Source organism: Carassius carassius, unplaced genomic scaffold, assembly GCF_963082965.1.
Source record: "Carassius carassius unplaced genomic scaffold, fCarCar2.1 SCAFFOLD_135, whole genome shotgun sequence".
NCBI classification, from domain to species: Eukaryota; Metazoa; Chordata; class Actinopteri; order Cypriniformes; family Cyprinidae; genus Carassius; species Carassius carassius.
The window spans coordinates 42186-63460 of NW_026775018.1; positions in this window are offsets into that span (position 1 = coordinate 42186).

A 21275-nucleotide genomic window follows, 5' to 3' on the forward strand; every position below is an offset into this window, starting at 1 on the left:
CGCATTAAGCAAATATAAACCAAATCAAGCATCGCATCTTTTATTGAAATGGCATTTACGCTTTAAATGTGTTGTGGACCCACCAATAGGCTCACATTACTATCGCGACATTACTAAAAAAATTCTCCGCCATTGACTTTAGACCAGGTTTCAGTTGGTCAATGGCTCAGTCCATTTCAGTTCCTCAAAATAGCAACGCACCAACAATGTGCCTGAACACACCTCGTTTTCAGACCAGCAGCTCATGGGTGCACAAATGAGCACAAATCAAGCGTAGCGTTAGTTCTGGCAGGTCACGTTAGTCAAGCTAGCATCAGCTAACTCTCAGCTGATCCACGTCTACCTATAGGAATATGACTCTTATCACTGTACACATATATAAGCTCCTTCAGTATTATCAGCAGCTATAGTGTTTCTCAGGAGCGAATTACCCTCCTCCCTCCCCAGCTCCACCTGTCAGTCAGGATTGGCATTCTGATTCCCCTTGAATCAGAATAAATCCTCGAATTATGTTGTACTTTAAAATCTTGAAGTCTTAGGGTTCCTTTAGTGTGCCCAGCCTCCACATGGCTCTGAAGTACTCTGTAGATCCAGGATCAAGTTGAGTTACCCCCCATCATTCGCAATGGTTAGAAAGCCCTATGCTGAGTTCAACTTTCCAGGATGCCCGTCTCTATGATCCAGTCTGTTAGCGATCACTGCCACTACCTGCAGTCCTCCTTAACGGATGCCACGAGTGAGGCAAATTATGTTAGAGACTCTGTTTTGGAAAAAGGTTGTTAGCAAGACTAGGTCAGTAAAATAGACCAGGGCAGCCTCCCTGGTGGCATGTGGGGTTGACTTCATGTCCCCCTCAGAAAGTGACTAAACAGGTCCCCCTGGCCATATTCCCTTAAAAGGAACCCCTTACACTGAAGCTGTTGATTCCAGAGCCTTTGAGCAGCCTTGGTAGGCTTTTATTGTATCGAAGGCCTCTTTGAGGCTTATAGCTTGGGCAGTGGCCATAGGGAACACTGTCACTGACAGCCTGTATGTGACCCGATGGGGGAGTGTTTGGCATTTCAGTAAAACTGCCATTTCTGACGTTTTTGTCACAGCCATAATTTGGCATGCACTCCCCTCAGCATGGTGGGACTGTATATCGCTCCCCATAGCATCAAATCGACGCAGTGCGAGTTCCTTTTCGAAAGGGAACGTCTCAGTTTATGACTGTAACCTCTGTGCCCTGAGAACAGGGAACGAAACACTGCTAGCCATGCCTCAGGGATGCTGGCTGAACAGTCCCTTCAGACAATGAGTGGATGACATGTTCTCTGTCGACCAGTGGTTCTCAATCTTTTTACACCATGTACCACCTCAGAAAATATTTGGCCATCAAAATGTAGTAGGCCTAACTATTCAGCTAAAGCTATGCACAGCTCAGAAACGAGTCAGTTTTATTTATAATATGAATATTTATTATTGTAAGAATATTTATTATTATTATCAGCCCCTTTTTATACAGTGTAAAAACCCAGTTTAAACATTAACACTGCACCATGCTGCTTACAGGTAAATAAAAAACTTAAATACTGATAAAATGAAAATGTATTGCACCTAAAAGTGAAATATTTTTTTTAACTTAAAGATTAAAGGACAATGTATTGTACTTAAAAGTTAAGTAAAAAAATAAAGTACTGTAATTGATAAACCTTTTTTAAAAAGACAGAGAAAACCAAGACAGACAGTGGACCTAATCAAGCAAAAAAACAGCTGAAAAGAAAATATGATCGAGTTAGTTGGATTTACAACACGTGAATTCATCTTCTTCTCCCGAAATACATGATGAAAGTAAGTGGTCGGTGAACTGGGAGAAGAAAAGAGTAAACTTTAAAGTTACTTACACAATGTGTATCTGATATGAAAAAACATGTTGTTTAATTATAATGGAAAGGCTTATTATTGCCTATTCCATATAAGTGCGTAACTCTAAATGTATAGTTTTAATGTCTGAAGAATTAATCGTTTGCCATACCTTTTTACTATTACTTTTGCCCTCATTTAAAATATTTATAAAATATTGTGCCTTTCCTTTCCATAAAGTCTTAACTACCTTGTTTCTTAAAATATGAAAAAGAAGTCGATCCTGTCGTAAACTAAATTTTATAGCTTTAGATTTTAAAGCTTTTTCATAAGCATCCATACCTGTTCAGAAATCCATGGTAAATGTTCTCTCTCATAAACATATAGAAAAAAACTATTTATACAGCTTTTCGTCCAAATCTGTTTTTGTTTATTTTGTTCTTTATCACTTTTTTGTGTTTTTTTTTTACACAATTGTAATGCAAATCTAGATAGATAGAACTCAGAGGTTGTGTGAGCCATTTATATGACAATCCAATCCATGTAATATATTTGTGATTTTTGCACTTTTATGCATTTTTCCACATCTTTCACAGCTTTCTACATTAATGAATTGTACTGACTTAAGTGCATTTATGTAAAATTAGTTAAAAAAATAAAAAAAATTATACGCACTGCAAATCCCCTGTTTAGGATAAGGGGTGCGGAGTGCGTGCCTATTACACGCCATAGTGCGTATCACATGCATGCAAAAACCATTTGTGGTTTCCCTTCAAGCAATCAAACTTTAATGCTTTCACTTACAATGGCCCTCATTTATCATTCTTGCGTAGCAACGGGCGTATATATTGGTGTAAGATTATGCTTACACTCCTCTCATCGCCTGATTTATGAAGCTGTGCGTACCTTTGAAGGTGTACGCAATACCTGCCCTTGATAAATGCCGCGGCTAAAAACGATCGTCATTAGAATAACACGCCCCTATATATTCAAGTCTCCGCTCCCCCCACGCCCTCATTTTACGCCATGGACACACGGAAGACGGCAAAGAAGAGAAACTTCTTTGAGAAAGAGAAAGCGAAACCAGAAGTGGAAAGAAACAAAATTGATTTCTAGATTTTTATTATTAATGACGCTTATTGTTATTTAGAAGAAGAATGTCGTTATTATTGTTGTTTGTATTATTATTATTATTATTTAAAATAAGAAGAATGTCTTTATTTTGTCAGTCTGAATTATTTTTTTGGTCATTGAAAGCCTTTCATTACTAAACCCAGTCCGTGCACACCTGTCGGGCATAACCCTGGCCTAACCATCGTTTCAAAGAATAGTACAACGGCGAGCGCGTCGAGTATAAAAGCCTCGTCCGTTTGGGGAGGTGCGCGCGCAGTCTGCGGAGACTCGCGATGCGGAGCCAGGCGAAAGTATAAACAAGGCTTGAAACGTCAGGTAAAGCGCACAGGCTCGCAACTGAAGGAATATATGCCTACAATTCAAATGCTTTGGTAAAGTCACACAAATTAAACATTAAAGTCCATGTTGCACAAAAATAAACACTGAAGTTTATAATTACTATGTTGTTGTTTTTTTACAGTGGGTCATAATATATCATATCTTTTAGTTTGTCAGTGCGTTTTGTAGTGTTAGGAATTGTTTTTCTGCGCATTCCCGCTCTCAAAACGTGCGTACACCACCTCCTGAGCTGGCGGAGGATTTGAGCGTGCCGTACGCCAACGTCCATATTGATAAATCTCAAAGTCACCGTGGTTTTGGGTGTACGCTGGAAATTTGGTGTACGCACTTTTGATAAATGAGGGCCTTTGTTTAGTAACTCACCACACCCACCTAGAATCTGATTCTTATAAATCACGTGATGCATCAAAAAAGAAACTAAAATGCAGCAGAACATTTACCAACCCATGAAATGTTTACACTAAACACATCCCGAATCATGATTACTGATACTGATTATACTGTTAGTGTAGCCTACCATGTAAAATGTAATATTGTTCTGGAGGTGGAATATGGTAGCCGAAATGCTAAGACAGACTCGTTATAACCTGCCCTTAAACAGAGAACAGTTATGATAGTTCATCATACAAATCAGATACAATCAGAGATTGTCCTTACCTGCAGGTTAAATATGCTAGAAATTGTTTCAGGGTCCGGCGGTGTCCGATCCAGTTTAGTCCTGGGTCCGTTTCACTGGGCTTTTGCTTAGTATTAATATCTAAACGATAACAAAGTAAAGATACTTCTAGGGGGAAAATCACCCTGAGACTTGTTTTGAAAGTTTTTCGAATCACAAAAAAAAAAAAAAAGTTTCAGATTATTACAAAAACAATAAATTCAAAAAGGAAAAAATAACAGAAATGCGTAGGTCTTCACCTCGAAATGCGACCCCGAGCAACAGGAAACAAAACCTTTTATATGGTTCAAAGTTTTCATTTACGCTTCTGAAGTTTCTCCAGTTGCAGTTTTCTCTAAGTACTCCAAGTTTTTTTTTTTAGGCGATATCAAACTTTCTTTTCTTTTCTTTTTTTTTCAGGCGGAGTCAAACTTTCTTTCTTTCTTTTTTTTTTTCAGGCGGAGTCAAACTTTCTTTATTTCTTTTTTTTCAGGCGGAATCAAACTTTTTTTTTTATTATTGCAGTTGAACAATCAAATAACAAATAATAATACAATTGAACATTCATAACATGAAATGACAGTGGATGACAAAAACATAAAGAAGGAAGACAATAGATACATTTTAAGTAATCCAAACAAAATATCATATAGTTTCAAAAATCATATAATTTCAAAAATTTGACATTTTTTTTGTTGTCAATTTTTTTCAACATCTTAATAAAGTAGTTAAAGTCACATAAAAAAATATATAATTTGGGTACTTTTAGAGAAAACTTTACTGTATAAAATATTTTACTAATAAAATAAATATGTTTCCAATATATTTTTGACTACAATGAGAAAAATAACAAATTACATCACCCAATACAAATTCAATATCTAATTTTAGTTTTGAAACAAGGAGTTTTGACAGATCCAACCAAAATTATTTAACAAGGGAGCAATTAAAAAAAAGATGATCAATTGACTCAATACTAATTATATAGAAATTACAATTCAAGTTACCATTACCAAATTTAGATGTGAGTTTGTTGGTGGGATAAATATTATGTAAAATTCTTAAGTGTAGTTCTTTCACCTTGTTGGGGAAACAAAATTTGTAAGGCAAAAGCCATGCTTTTTTCCAAAAAAATGTCCCCCTCGGGGTAATTCGTTTTCTTGACTGAAACACATTTCTTATAATTTTATTATTACATGTTGGGTCGTAAATACTCTAATCTTCAAATCATAAATTTCTGTTCACTCTTTACAATCTCTTCAAATGATAAATGACATTTCATTAGATGAACAAGTCCATTTGGTATAGCTTTTACCATTGTAAGAAATTATTATGAAATCATAATAAGAGTAAACATTCCCTTGTGGATCTAATAAATCACAAAGATAATCAATACCTTTTTCATGCCAATTCTTAAGAAAAATCAACTTGTTCTTAGCAAGTATAGTTTCATTGTTCCATTGCTTAACTTTATGTGGAGAAAAATTGTGAACAAAGCAAAGTTTCCATGCCAAAAGAGCCTGTTCGTGGAATTTAGAAAGCTTTATAGGAAGCTTAGAAGGAGAGAAATTATAGGGGAGCAAAAACTTAAGCCCTCCCACTTTTTTATAGATATTATATGGGATAAAATACCAAATAGACTCTGGCGAATTGACACAACTCTTTACCCAATTCAATTTAAAAGTATTATTAACATTAAAAAAAAAATCAAGCATTTCAAAACCTCCCTCAGCTTTTTTACCACATAAAACCTGTTTCTTCAGGTGCTGATGTTTGTTTTTCCAAAAAAACTTAAACAATAAACTTAATCTGTTTACAGGTATTCTTATGGACAAAAAATGAAAAGATGGATAAATAAAGCGAACTAAGCTAAACTTGTAAGGAATTTCAGAGTAAATGTTGTAATATCAATGTAGTATTTTATTTTATTTAATAAAATTATTTTTTTATTCTGTTGCACTTCACTGTGTAAATTACAAAATTACTGTAAACATTAATGGCAACTTATATATTTCTTATTTTAATAATTTCTCTGTAATAGTGAATTATAGGCTATTATAAAACATTTATTCCAATAAAGTAGTTTGAAGTTAAACCAACTATATACAGTGCATTGTCAATCTCTGTATCCCATATTATGCATTGATAACTTCTATTTCAAAACAAAGATAATTATGTAATAGAAATATGTACAGAGACAGACACACACGGACAGACACACACACACAGACAAACACACACACACACACACACACACACACACACACACACACACACACACACACACACACACACACACACACACTTCAAATTTACTCAACTCTAGTTTGAAATTCCCCTCCATCACTGAAAAAACAATCAACCAAACAATAGCCCTCAAACTCTTTGTCAGAGTAAAATCCACACAGGACTCCTCTTCTGACTGCCCTCACCCACATACCCAGGTGGGCAGTGCTTGTATATTTCATTTCAGTGCAGTGCAAGCACACAGTCAGCGAGTAGGGCACCCAGAACTCTTGCCTATAGTTTCTGGAAAATGCACTCCAGTTCTAACACCTAATTTAGATAAAATGCAGAACAAACAATACGGAATCATTTTGAAGAAAGGCATTAACATAGTACAGAGTCATACAATTTCTTTTAAAAATATTTTAAACATATTATAAGAAGATGTTAGACTTACTTGGTTTATGAACAACATAAACTAGTTGAAAAAAAAAAAGTTTGTCAAGACAAACTTTAGGTTGGCTTGAGAAAACCTAGCCTGAAAGTTTGAAATAGTTTTAAACGCTTGAAGTTTGAAAGGTTTTCAGTTTGAAGTTCAAAGTAGTTTTCAAGCTGAAAGTTATGAAGGCAATACAATCTATTAGACACAGACAGAGAGATAGACATGACAGATAGAGATAGATGGATAGACAGACAGTCAGATAGATAGATAGATAGATAGGAAGAACAGACAGATATAAATAGATGGATGGAAAGACAGACTTTCTCAAGTACCTTTTACAGTACTCACAAATTAGATTTTAAGAACTTGCTGTCCAGCCATACAAAGTGGGCCTCTTGTCTGAATTTGGGCTTGCTGACAACATCCCTGAAAATCTTGCACGTCATTGAAAGTCTCCAGAAAGCCACATCGCCGTCGTCTGTGACGACTCCCATCAGGATCCGCCAGAGGATGTCAGGTGGCATCTGTCCAAAGTAGCCAACAGTCAGTCCAAAATGTAACTTTACATATGATTTAATAAAAAGGGTAACTGATAGATTGACAGGAGTTTATACTGCGCTTACCTTGGTCAAACAATCAACAGGCAGGGGGGTTTCCATCACCTCTAAATTGGAGATTAAGAACAAGAGTAGCATCATTTTTAAATCCCTGTTATTTTTACTGTTCAAGAATTAAAGTGGAAACCAATACCTGCTCTCTCTACTTTCCTCTTTTTCTGGAGTTCTTTTCTTTCAGTGTCTGATCTTCAAATGTTCAAAATATAAAGTATCATGAAGAAAGTTTGTTCTTAATGACATCCCCAGGACCAGGATTGAAATACAATTGTTTAGATTGATACATGTAATGAATTTATTAGCAATCTATAGTTAAAAACACTTATTAATTTTAAACTGCTACATTTATGTTCACAGATATGTTGGAAACATTTTACATTCAGTACAGTACAGTGCCGGCAGCCATATCACCCTGGAGCCCAAGACCGGTTTCCCACTGAAGCTAAGCAGGGCTGAGCCTGGTCAGTACCTGGATGGGAGACCTCCTGAGAAAACTAGGTTGCTGCTGGAAGAGGTGCTAGTGAGGCCAGCAGGGGGTGCTCACCCTGTGGTCTGTGTGGGTCCTAGTGACCCAGTGTAGTGATGGGGACACTATACTGTCAACAAGTCCCGTCCTTCGGATGAGACGTTAAACCGAGGTCCTGACTCTCTGATTAAAAATCCCAGGATGTCTTTCGAAAAGAGTAGAGGTGTGACCTCGGCATCCTGGCTAAATTCGCCCATTGGCCTCTGACCATCATGGCCTCCTAACAATCCCCATATCTGCTGATTGGCTTCATCACTCTGTCTCCTCTCCACCAGTAAGCTGGTGTGTGGTGGGCGTTCTGGCGCACTATGGCTGCCGTCGCATCATCCAGGTGGATGCTGCACACTGGTGGTGGATGAGGAGATACCCCCTGACTATGTAAGCGCTTTGAGTGCCTAGAAAAGCGCTATATAAATGTAATGAATTATTATTATTATAATAGTACAACTTGATCTAACTTACTTCAAAGGATAGTTACTCAGCAGAAGCATGCACCACCATCTTCTTATTGTCAGCATGTCACTCTGTAAAACAGAGCACTGATTAGCTATTGCTAACTTAGGTTTTCAAAAAATAACATAAAATAAAGACTTACTTCATTGAAATCAAAACGCCCATCCATTACAATGTAGAATGCATACTACATTATGAATTAAAACACATAAGAGCAGACATTAAAGAAATGTACAACAGTATACAAAAATGTGTGTTTAGTATTGATTACTACAAATCAACAAAAAACTACATGCAAAATCTTTCAAATGTAGGGCATTTATAATACTGTCTGGTGTGACATGGGTTACAATGACTTACCATCAACACAAACACTCCACAGTTATTGAAATTTTGTTGTCTGGGAATGTCCTGAGAATTAAATAAAATAATAATAATAATAATAATGAAGTTAATACATCAAAAGCTGGTAGGCCTGTAATGCTTAGAATGGTTGCTGCTTACTTTAATGTCGTCACAGCTGTACTCCCTCCATGGCCCAGGATTTACTGCTAGTTGTCTGTGAAGTGTAATAAAAATAATAAAAAAGGACAGAAAGTTAAGACAAACTTATATGGGTGCTTGACAAAGCTTGATCTGAAATTGTAAAGCAATTTTAAAAGTTCTGATATTCTTACAGGGCCTACAGTCAGACAGAACATTTAATACACAAAACAAAACAAAAAAATCTGAATGAATCCATTAAGCAAGAAAAAGGAACCTAAAAGCAACACAAAATGGGGATATATGGTTTAAAACAGAACTACCATATAACCCGCTCAGAACATTTCATTCGCAAGACCTGTAACTGTTCATGAAACGGCAATCACTGAAGCCATGTTCGTAGAGGGAATCAAGCCAAAAGATCTCCCTCTTTTTTTGGCTTCATGATCTTAAACAATGCAACTTTGACATCAACTGTCAAGTGCTAACACTTTGCTTTACATTTTCGATGTATGAAAAAATTAAGCAGAGCATGTAAAAAATTTCTGATTATTTGAACATTAAAAATAATTATTTTGAGACCTACACAGATCATCCAATGATTTCCTGTCCAGGAAGGCAGCAGAATGAAGTCATGACTTGCTAGATTTTCCTTATGTGACCGGTTGATGATCTAACATTCAGTTTTGTTCTTCTTCTTCTTCTTCTTCTTACTTTTTACGGCGGATCGCAGACAGATATGTGCATTACCGCCACCTATCTTGGAAATGGACCATTAACACTTCCTATACTATAACCTCTCACCAACATAACACCCTTTATTTACCCGCACAGAGGCTTCATAGAGTTTCATCCGGCGCTGCGTGTTCAGCTCCTCCGTCCACTCTCAGCCCCCATGACAGAAAAAAAAAAAAAAACACACCCTAATTTAAATGCGCTTATTTAACCCAGTATTTCCCAAATATTCTACCATTAGATTTATTATACTCCTATCTGACTTTAATACATTTTGAATTGTAAACTTAACTCCTATATTATTTAATTCCTTCTTCAACTCTTTCCTTTCAACATTATATCTCCTACAGTGAATTACTACATGCTCAACTGTTTCACTAACTTCACATGCCTCACATAAATCTGTTGGACTCTTACCTATTAAATGTACTATTCAATCTTGTATGCCCCAATCTTAATCTTGTAATCATATTCTCCTCATACCTACTCCTACCTGATACTCTTCCTTTACCCACTATTGGCTCTATTTGATGCATATGTCTACCTTTTATTTCATTATCCCAATATTGCTGCCATATTTTCAGAATATTCTTTTTAATAATTGACTTAATTTCTGACCTACTAAATAAAATCGGTATATCTACTATATCTCTTTCTATTGCCTTTTTTGCTAATGCATCAGCCTCCTCATTACCTCTCAACCCAATATGTGCTGGAACCCACAAAAACTGTACTTCTAAACTAGCTTGTTTGATTGAATATAATTCTTGAATTATCTCTATTACCATATCCTGTCTGGTTTCTGACTTCATCTCCTTCAAACTTATTAGAACTGAACTACAATCTGAACCTATTACTGCCTTGGATATTTTAATTTCCCTAATCCACCTTATTGCCATAATTATTGCAAACATCTCTCCAGTATACACCGATAAACAATCTGATATCCTTTTATTCTTATACACTTTAACCTTTGAAATAATGAATGCTGAACCCACATGATCAGTTTTTGGATCCTTTGATGCATCTGTAAAAATGTGCATATATTCCCCATATCTTGACCCAATGTACTCCCTTACATTATATACTTCTATTTCATATGAACCTTCCTTTTGTCTTTTTTCTAATAAACTTAAATCTACTTCTGGTTGGGGCATAACCCATAATGGTACTGGAGATAAAGGAATTATTGGAGCATATCCAACCTCCTCCAATCTCATATCTCGAACTAATTTCCCCACACTCCATCCAAAACTATTACGCTCTCTCTTCTCATGTTCCCAACTAGGACTCATTACTTTCCTTGTTGGATGATCTTCTCTCTGTCCTCTCAAATTTGCCCAATAAGATGCCATTAATTGCTGTTTTCTTATCTGCAAAGGCATTTCACCCATCTCTACCTGAAGAGCCGAAACTGGAGAAGTTGGATATGCTCCGCAGCAAATTCTTAATGCTTGAGATTGAATTCTTTCTATTTTAACTAAATGAGATTTATTTGCAGAACCATATACAATACAACCATAATCCATTATAGATCTTATCATAGATATATATATATAGTTTTTAAAGCCAATCTATCTGCTCCCCATTCCTGACCTGAAATACATCTCATTACATTCACAACTCGCTTACATCTTCCGACCATTTTCTCAATATGCTCTTTCCAAGTTAATCTAGTATCAAACCAAACTCCTAGAAATCTTACTGTACTTACACGCTCTAACTCTTTTTTGTATAATTTTAACTTAACATCCATATTCCTCCTCATTTTAGTACAAACTATTATTTTTGTCTTTTCCACTGAAAACTTAAAACCATTTTCCCCTGACCACTTTTCTACTCCATTTAGCGCACATTGCATTTTCTTTATGTTATACTCTATATTCTTTCCTCTAAACCAGATAGCCCCATCATCAGCAAACAATGATTTCCCCATACTTCTATCAATCCTTGAAAAAACATAATTTATCATAATAATAAATAAAAGTGGACTTATTACACTGCCCTGAGGTGTACCATTATCAATTATTCCACTTGAAGATATAGCTCCACCCACCTTTACTCTAATACTTCTTCCAATTAAAAACTCTTTAATCCAATTATACATTCTTCCTTTTATACTCATCTTCTGTAACTTTATTAGTAACCCCTCTTTCAACAACATATCATAGGCCTTTTCTATATCAAAGTAAACTGCAATTACACTTTCCTTATTTATAAATGTCTTTCTTATTTCATCTTCTAATAATACTATTGGATCCATAGTCCCTCTACCACACCTAAACCCACTTTGATAAGAAGAAAACCAGTTCATTTTTTCCAAATGATAAGTCAATCTATCTGTTACCATTCTCTCCATTACCTTACATAAATGAGAAGTTAAAGCTATTGGATGATAATTCATAGGATTACTTGGATCTTTCCCAGGCTTTTTAATAGGTATAATTAATGCTTCCTTCCAACTTTGGGGAATTATACCTTCCATCCATACTCTATTATAAAATGTTAAAATCACTTCCAAAGAAATTTCACTAAAATGCTTCATCATACAGTAACTAATTCCATCCCCTCCTGTAGTAGATTGTTTCATTCTTCTTACTGCATTCTTTAATTCACTCATAGAAAATGATACATCTAACAAATTATCTTCAGCCTCCTTTTTCTTCTTTATTTCAGAATATTCCTTCATCACACACTCTCTCATTTTCTTACTCTGTTCTGTCAAATTCTCTGAGCTATTTACTTTAATAAATGCCTTTAAAAACATTTCCACTTTATCCTCATCCTCCACAGCTATTTCTCCCTCCATACTTAAAACTGGATATCCATTACTCTTTTGAATCCCTTTCATTTTCTTAATCATGCCCCATACCTCCTCTACTGGTGTATTCTTCCCCATTTCATCACAATAAGCCATCCAATACTCTTTCTTAGTTTTCCTTACAATCTTCCTTACCTCAGCTTGTGCTTTTTTATACTCTATTAAATCTTGAAAATTATGTGTTTTTTTTTAACTATCCTAAATGCTTTCCTTTTCCTTCTTATTGCACTTGCACACTCTTCATTCCACCACGGAACTCTCTTATTCTTCCTACCTCCTTTCCTCTTTGGTATACATTTATTTGCTGCTGCTTGAATGGCATAAACAATATCATCACTTATCACTTCTACAGATCTATCTGATTCTATTATAATATTCTTTAATCCCTCTTCACTCAGACTCATGAATTCTTCCCAATTTGCTTTATCAAACCTCCATCTACCAATATTTCCTTGATTCACCTTACTTCCTCTCACATTTACACTAACATATATCATTATTGGATAGTGATCACTTCCAATAGTATCTTGTCGCAATATTTCCCACTCAGCACTCCCTGCAATTGAATCAGACACCATTGTTAGATCTAGCACAGACTCTTTACCTGTAGCCACATCTACTCTAGTACTACCCCCATCATTCAGACATACCAAATTCCTCCGATCTATCACATCTTCCAAAACCATTCCATTACAATCTGTCACTAAACCTCCCCATAACATACTCTGTGCATTAAAATCCCCACACCAAATTACCCTTTATTCATTAAGACCCTCTATTTGTTCTAACTCACTCAACACTAATTTCTTACAAGGATTATAAAAGTTTATTATTACATACTTTTTTCCATTCACCCATACCTCCACTACAACATATTCTTGTGCTACACCTTTGCCTAATGATCTATATTGCATTCCTTCCTTAATCAGAGTAATACACCCTCCACCATTACCCTCCTCTCGGTCTCTCCTCTCACTCACATATCCTTTAATAACAAAATCAAATCTAGGTTTAAGCCATGACTCTTGTATACATATCAGATCCGGTTTAACTTCCATCTCATTAATAACACTTTTAAACTCCAATCCATTAGCCACAAGACTTCTCGCATTCCATTGTAAAATTAAAATCATCCTATCCAAACCATGCTTCCTGGCTTGACTGTGTCTCATTAATCAGCCCATCCCTAACCATTACCCATGTTATGTCCTTAACTCCCAAAAATCTCTCTGCTGCCTTGACTATAATTTGAATCTTAGCTGTCTTCTTTTCAGTTTGTGCAGTACAATTAATTACTTCAGCTATGAACAACAAGAAATTAACTTTACTTACAATCATTGTCTCTTCTGTAATCCTATCTTCCACCTCTGATGTTTCCTCACTTCTCCTCTCTTTTTGCACATCCCTCTCTCTTTCCTTCTCTTTATTCCTTGTATCAAACACTTTAACCGCTTCTGCATATGTTATATTTCTCTTAGCTCTCTCATTCTGTACCTCAATTACTCTCTTTCTCACCTCACATCCTCCATACGCAACACTATGATCCCCTCCACAGTTACAGCATTTTGGTCCTGCTCCTTCACATTTGCCATAATCATGCTCCCCCCCACATCTTGCACATCGTTTCTTAGCCTTACACACCATGGCCACATGCCCGTATTTTTGACAATTATAACATCTTAAAGGAGGGGGCACAAAAGGCCTTACTGAGTAACTGATAAATCCAAGCTTGACCTTATCCGGCAAAATTACTCCATCAAACCTAAGCTCCACCGAAAGGCTCTCCACTCTATTCCCTTCTCTGTTCATAAACAATCGCCTAGCACCCACTATTTTCCCTCCGTTGATATTACTTTTAAGTTCTTCCATAGATACTCCTAATGGCACTCCAGATATTACTCCACTTACCCACTGCCTCTGTCCTACAATCTTACTACTCACCACTTCCTGCTTACACATTACTTTAACTTTCAACATTTTCTTTCTTTGCTCTTCACTATTACAAACTATCATCAAATCTCCATTGCTTAACACTTTTGCATTCTTAATTTCTCCTACTACCTTCCTCAACTCTTTCGTTAATGCAATTGGACTTACCTTTTGTATTCCACCATCCTCTTTAAATTTCAATATTACCTTCAACTCATCCAAATTAACATTCCTCACCTCCTGTTCATTTCCGCTCTCACCTGAAATTCTTACCTCTATCTGATGTTTTTTCTTTCTTTTCTTTGTACCCACATCTTCCCTTAAGTCTATATTCCTCTCTTCTCCTGTCTTTCCTAACTGCATCTGATCATCTTCCACATCCGTATCATCAACACTAAGTAGTGTTTCTGGTCTATTTCCATTATAATTTTTCTTATATTTTGACATAATCGATTTCGCTGCGTTTGCCGCCATCCATCAAACAAAAATCTCCCCACGCTGTTTCCCTTCAGTTTTGTTCATTGGAATTGGGGAACTTGTAATGGTTGTATATTGCAAATGACTCGATATGCCCACCGGCGTTAAGCCGCGGTTGATATAGAGTACACCTGTGCGGTGCAATCATGAGGATGCATCCGTGTCTAGTGGCGTGATAAAAACCCTGTCCAAGTTCGGTTGATTGTTATTCCTCTCTGTGCGTTGTGAAGTAACCGGCTACCCATTTCTAGTTGCTTTGCCTCTCTGGTGAGTTGTTTTCCGTATGTTTCCATCTCAATCGCAGATCATGGTCTAAATATAGCCTATGGTTGTCATCAGGAATGCGTGGGCGTGAAGTGGCGAGCGCAGGGAATATAAAGGTTATGGCTTAAATTCCCCTACGAGGTAAGAAGTGTTATAACTGGTGCCTTATTTTGAGAGGGGGGAAATTGATCAATGTATTTACTAATAGTGTTTTTATTGCAGGTGCGGCCCAAGAGCACTAGCTGCTGTTCTGATTGTTTGTTTTTTTTATATTTATTTTGTCACTGTTCTCTTTTAATACTACCATTGGTGAACTTGATTCGCTGTCCCGTTCGCACGACTGACGCGGACGTTACTGCTTTGGACTACGGTTCCGACCAAGCTCGTTGCGAGCTCTGCTCGCATGTGAAAGGTTATGCTACTGCGCACTGGGAGCTGTTATGTCAAGTTACTATGCTGGTAGCGGAGTCTATTTAGCGCAACTTGAACGATCTTAAATATTAGTTTTAATGAGGAAGTGAAAATTCATTGTGACTGTTTGTCATTTCTTTACTTTTTGTTTTTTGGTTTGTTTGCTGTTTATAAATCTAATTGCCAGTTTGCCTCTAGTTGACCACCGCAAGAACTGCGATAGTGAAGCTTAACCGAAGGGGGTGTATTGAGGAGCGTCTCGCTGCAGCTTGCGGTGGACATCCAACAATATGCGGTGGACAATATGTGAGGATTTCCAGTCAGGATTTAGACCGTATCATAGTACGGAGACTGCTCTCCTTAGAGTTACAAATGATCTGCTCTTATCATCTGATCGTGGGTGTATCTCTCTATTAGTTTTATTGGATCTTAGTGCTGCGTTTGACACAATTGACCACAAAATTCTTTTGCAAAGACTTGAACACTTTGTTGGCATCAGTGGAAGTGCATTAGCATGGTTTAAATCGTACTTGTATGACCGCCATCAGTTCGTAGCAGTGAATGAAGATGTATCCTATCGATCACAAGTGCAGTATGGAGTACCTCAAGGCTCAGTACTAGGGCTGCTACTCTTCACGCTTTATATGTTACCCTTGGGAGATATCATCAGGAAACATGGTGTTAGCTTTCACTGTTATGCTGATGATACTCAACTCTATATTTCTTCGCAGCCCGGTGAAACACACCAATTTGAAAAACTAATGGATTGCTTAGTCGATATAAAAAACTGGATGACAAGTAATTTCTTACTGCTAAATTCTGAAAAAACAGAGGTGTTAATTATAGGACCTAAAAACTCCGCTTGTAATAACCTAGAACACTGTCTAAGACTTGATGGTTGCTCTGTCAATTCTTCGTCATCAGTTAGGAACCTAGGTGTGCTATTTGATCGCAATCTTTCCTTAGAAAGCCACGTTTCTAGCATTTGTAAAACTGCATTTTTCCATCTCAAAAATATATCTAAATTACGGCCTATGCTCTCTATGTCAAATGCAGAAATGTTAATCCATGCTTTTATGACCTCAAGGTTAGATTATTATAATGCTTTATTGGGTGGTTGTTCTGCACGCTTAGTAAACAAACTACAGCTAGTCCAAAATGCAGCAGCAAGAGTTCTTACTAGAACCAGGAAGTATGATCATATTAGCCCGGTCCTGTCAACACTGCACTGGCTCCCTATCAAGCATTGTATAGATTTTAAAATATTGCTTATTACCTATAAAGCCCTGAATGGTTTAGCACCTCAGTATTTGAATGAGCTCCTTTTACATTATAATCCTCTACGTCCGCTACGTTCTCAAAACTCAGGCAATTTGATAATACCTAGAATATCAAAATCAACTGCGGGCGGCAGATCCTTTTCCTATTTGGCGCCTAAACTCTGGAATAACCTACCTAACATTGTTCGGGAGGCAGACACACTCTTGCAGTTTAAATCTAGGTTAAAGACCCATCTCTTTAACCTGGCATACACATAACATACTAATATGCTTTTAATATCCAAATCCGTTAAAGGATTTTTAGGCTGCATTAATTAGGTAAACCGGAACCGGAAACACTTCCCTGAAAGACAGCGGAGACCAGGACAACTAGAGCCCCAGATACAGATCCCCTGTAAAGACCTTGTCTCAAAGGAGCACCAGGACAAGACCACAGGAAACAGATGATTCTTCTGCACAATCTGACTTTGCTGCAGCCTGGAATTGAACTACTGGTTTCGTCTGGTCAGAGGAGAACTGGCCCCCCAACTGAGCCTGGTTTCTCCCAAGGTTTTTTTCTCCATTCTGTCACCGATGGAGTTTCGGTTCCTTGCCGCTGTCGCCTCTGGCTTGCTTAGTTGGGGACACTTCATCTACAGCGATATCGTTGACTTGATTGCAAATAAATGCACAGACACTATTTAACTGAACAGAGATGACATCACTGAATTCAATAATGAACTGCCTTTAACTATAATTTTTTCATTATTGACACTGTTTTCCTAATGAATGTTGTTCAGTTGCTTTGACGCAATGTATTTTGTTTAAAGCGCTATATAAATAAAAGTGACTTTGACGTCAGACGCCACGCCTATGCCATACGTAAAAATACGTCATCGGGTGATGCCAGGTGAACACCCACGTGTTGTGCGCATGTGCAAAAATGGCGGAAGTATTTTTTATTTTTTTTTAATAACATTTTGTCAAAGTACAATTTTAAGACGTAAACAAAATTGAATCAATTTGGCGGAAGTATATTGTTTCAGGGATCAAATTAAATAATTTTATCTTTCGTTTTACTAATACAGGTTAAATAACTTGTATTAAATAAATTTAAATAGTACAAATTAAACCTAGGCCACATCTCTAATGTATGGAAGTAAATTCATCCAAACAGCCGGTAAAACGCCTGCATTGGTTGATTATACTTAGGTAAATTAATAAAATATTTATACCTTCCGCTGTTCAGTCTATGGTTTGATTATGTAATGACAAATTCACATTTTATGATCGATTGTAACATACCTTAGACAATATCAAATTTAAGTAGACAATTTTGTTTAAGGCATTTTTATTTATCTAATTCTCTAAAAATATGTTACACTTATAAGGTAGGAATGTTAGTGATCATATCACTATTTTAAGGATAAATATGGGTGTTATGCAATAACTGGAATCCTCCCCTCTTTTACGTTTATTTTTCATATTTCTTTCATTTTAAAAAAAGTTCCTGAAATTGGCAAATTTATATAATTCATTTGGTTTTAAGTATTTTTATTTTCCTTTTTAATTATATACAAGAACAATTATGATCTACACACTAATATTTTTTATATGTGCATGAAAAAAAAAATGTATCACCTCGCAAAAAAGAGCAACTACATTTGCATGATAGGATTGACGGTTCTCTATATAGACTAAGCTACACATACATAGGCTTAAGTCATTGGTTGCTTTGATAGATTATGTAAGTAACATGGCATTGACTTTTGGGCCTTTTTCCATCAACACAAATATATATAAGGTGAAGTGACATTCAGCCAAGTATGGTGACCCATACTCAGAATTCATGCTCTGCTTTTAACCCATCCAAAGTGCACACACACAGAGCAGTGAACACACACACACACTGTGAGCACACACCCAGAGCAGTGGGCAGCCATTTATGCTTTGGCGCCCAGGGAGCAGTTGGGGGTTCGGTTCCTTGCTCAAGGGCACCTAAGTCGTGGTATTGAAGGTGGAGAGAGAACTGTACATGCACTCCCCCCACCCACAATTCCTGCCGGCCCGAGGCTTGTACTCACAACCTTTCGATTGCGAGTCCGACTCTCTAACCATTAGGCCTTCCCTCCAAATGTCGTGGCCTAATGTATAAATACATTAGGCCATATAGAAATGTGTCCAAGTCCTACGGATGCATAAAGATCAATAAAAAGACATCCCTTGTTTCACTGGGTATTGTTATATTTATTTCACAAAACAATAATATTCAACAATGTAGAGTAAATCAATTATTATAAATTAAATAACTCCCAGAAACATGGTATTGACTTTCAGCCCCTGTTCATCAACACATTTTAATAAGAATGTTTCCATATCCTCGCGATTGTCAAAGACAAACACACAGGCATCCCTTGCTTTCTCAGTCTCTCTTTTTTTAGGTAGTCTTTGATTATATTAGACTGTTTTTCTTCATCCATCTGGAGAAATTCAGGCTCTATCACCTCTCCATGGAAAGCTCACAGTGGCTCTGAACCCAGCACCATGCTACACCAATGTCCCTTATGAACCTCCTCTTCAGTTCCTCTTTGATCTTCTGTTGAAAGTACAAAATAAACTGTGTTTGTGGGGTAAATCTAAAATTACTATAATTTTTTTCACACAAAAAAAAAAGTTTTTACCTCATCACTGTCATCTTGACCCATCCCAGTTTCCGTTCTAGCTGGCTGTTTGGTGATGGTGGACTCTGACAACCTAAAGACAGACTCAAAGGTTAGGTAAATGGACTATTTGTAGAGCATCTTTTTAGTATTTCCAACCACTCAAAGCATTCAACACATTTCTAAACATTCAACATTGTGGCCTCTCCAAAGTTTTGCTACTGCTTAACATTCTAGGAGGAAACATTTAGTGTGTCTGGGTAGTTTGAATGCAGAAGAATCAATTTAATTTCATTAACCAGTTGTGTGTACCTTGGATGTGACATGTTTTGCAAGAGCAAACTACACCACCACCTTCGGAGCTGAGGGATGTTATCCTAACAGATAAAACACAAAATAAAAAACTGAGAATGCATTTGAAAAAACATCTGGAAAAAATAAATAAATAAAAAAGGAAAACCTTCCAAAAGAAAATTTGAGGTCATCACCTGGCTAAAGTCAAATGTCCAGTCCAGGGCCATATAGAGTGCATACTGAAACAGACAACAAATACCATTGAGAAAATTCAAATATTGAAATTAACTGACACCGATTTACTGTAACGTACAGATAACACGACCGTATTCATCTAAATACTGCATGTAAACTAAACTAAACTTCTGCCATCACCATAACTGCTCAGAATCTGTAATTCACAGCTTACCATCAGCATGAACAGATCACAATCCAGTCCCTCTCTCTGGGTTGGAATATTCTATCAAATATTTAAATGTATAATTATTATTTTTTATATACATAAAACTACAGAACAAGGACTGAAAAAGAAACTGATGATTGCATTCTCGTACCTTGGTTTTAATGATCTTCCATGGGCCATTCATTTTAAGATGAAGTAACCTGTAGGATTGTAGAAAAAAAATTAACAAAAGTGTAGAGTGTACACAGCAAGTTACAAAACACACATAGATAAATAACAACAATATTCTCATCACTTTAGTGGTTCCCAAGAAACTACAGTTCATCTTGTTGTTCTTTGAGATTCACATACATATTTAGATTATACAACATACATACATGCATATATGATTTAAAAACACAAAAACCAATCATTATCTCAAGACATGCTCTTACCACACCTCCATGCTCCACTGCATGACTTATGTGGTTCTCTAGGTGAAGAGTAAAAGAGAACTTCTCTTCAGTGGTGAAACTGCAGCAGGGACATTCAAACCCCGCATCACGGCAGAACTGTTCTGGATCAGGTTTGGACTGCAGAGGTGTAGGATACTTTAAAACATGATAAATATTATGTGTATATAGAAGGATACAAAGATTTGCCACGAACAGAGACATAGTAAGACATAGTGAATTGTGTGGTTGCTCAAACAAGTTATTGTGCAAGAGTTGTCAGTGTATATCATTAAATATATTCCATGTATTTTGCGTGGGGCCAGGGGAGTACATGTATGTGAGAGAGGTGAAGTGTGAGTGTGTGTGTGTGAGAGAGAAAGAGAGATCAGTATTATGTGTCAGGGATATAAAAAAAAACATGAAGGATGAATCAATGCACATACATTTTATCAGGATACAGTTAGGAGCATTATAGACATTATGAAAGTAAACAGCAGTGTTGGTAGCCTTATAACGTGCCTGTGTGAAGTCAGCATCGTGTCTTTGTAACTTTACTAAAGCTCATAACAAAACAGTTATCGTTGTGCTATCGTTTCACTTCATGTCTAACAAAATATTCATTGATAATTTAATGTGTACATTTTACCATTTTAACTATTAACGTTAAGCAGAGACATACAGTGAGTGTGACAAACACTTTTGGGCTAAGAACCAAATTTTTCATTACTTACAGCCATGGCAGATAACTTTTTCCTCTTCTGGGCAACTGGCAAATACAGATAACAACAACTTCTTCTTCTTTCTGGCGATCGCAAAACAATATTTCCTTCTTTTACCGATGAAAAACATCACAAACTTCTTCACTTCAGTCTTC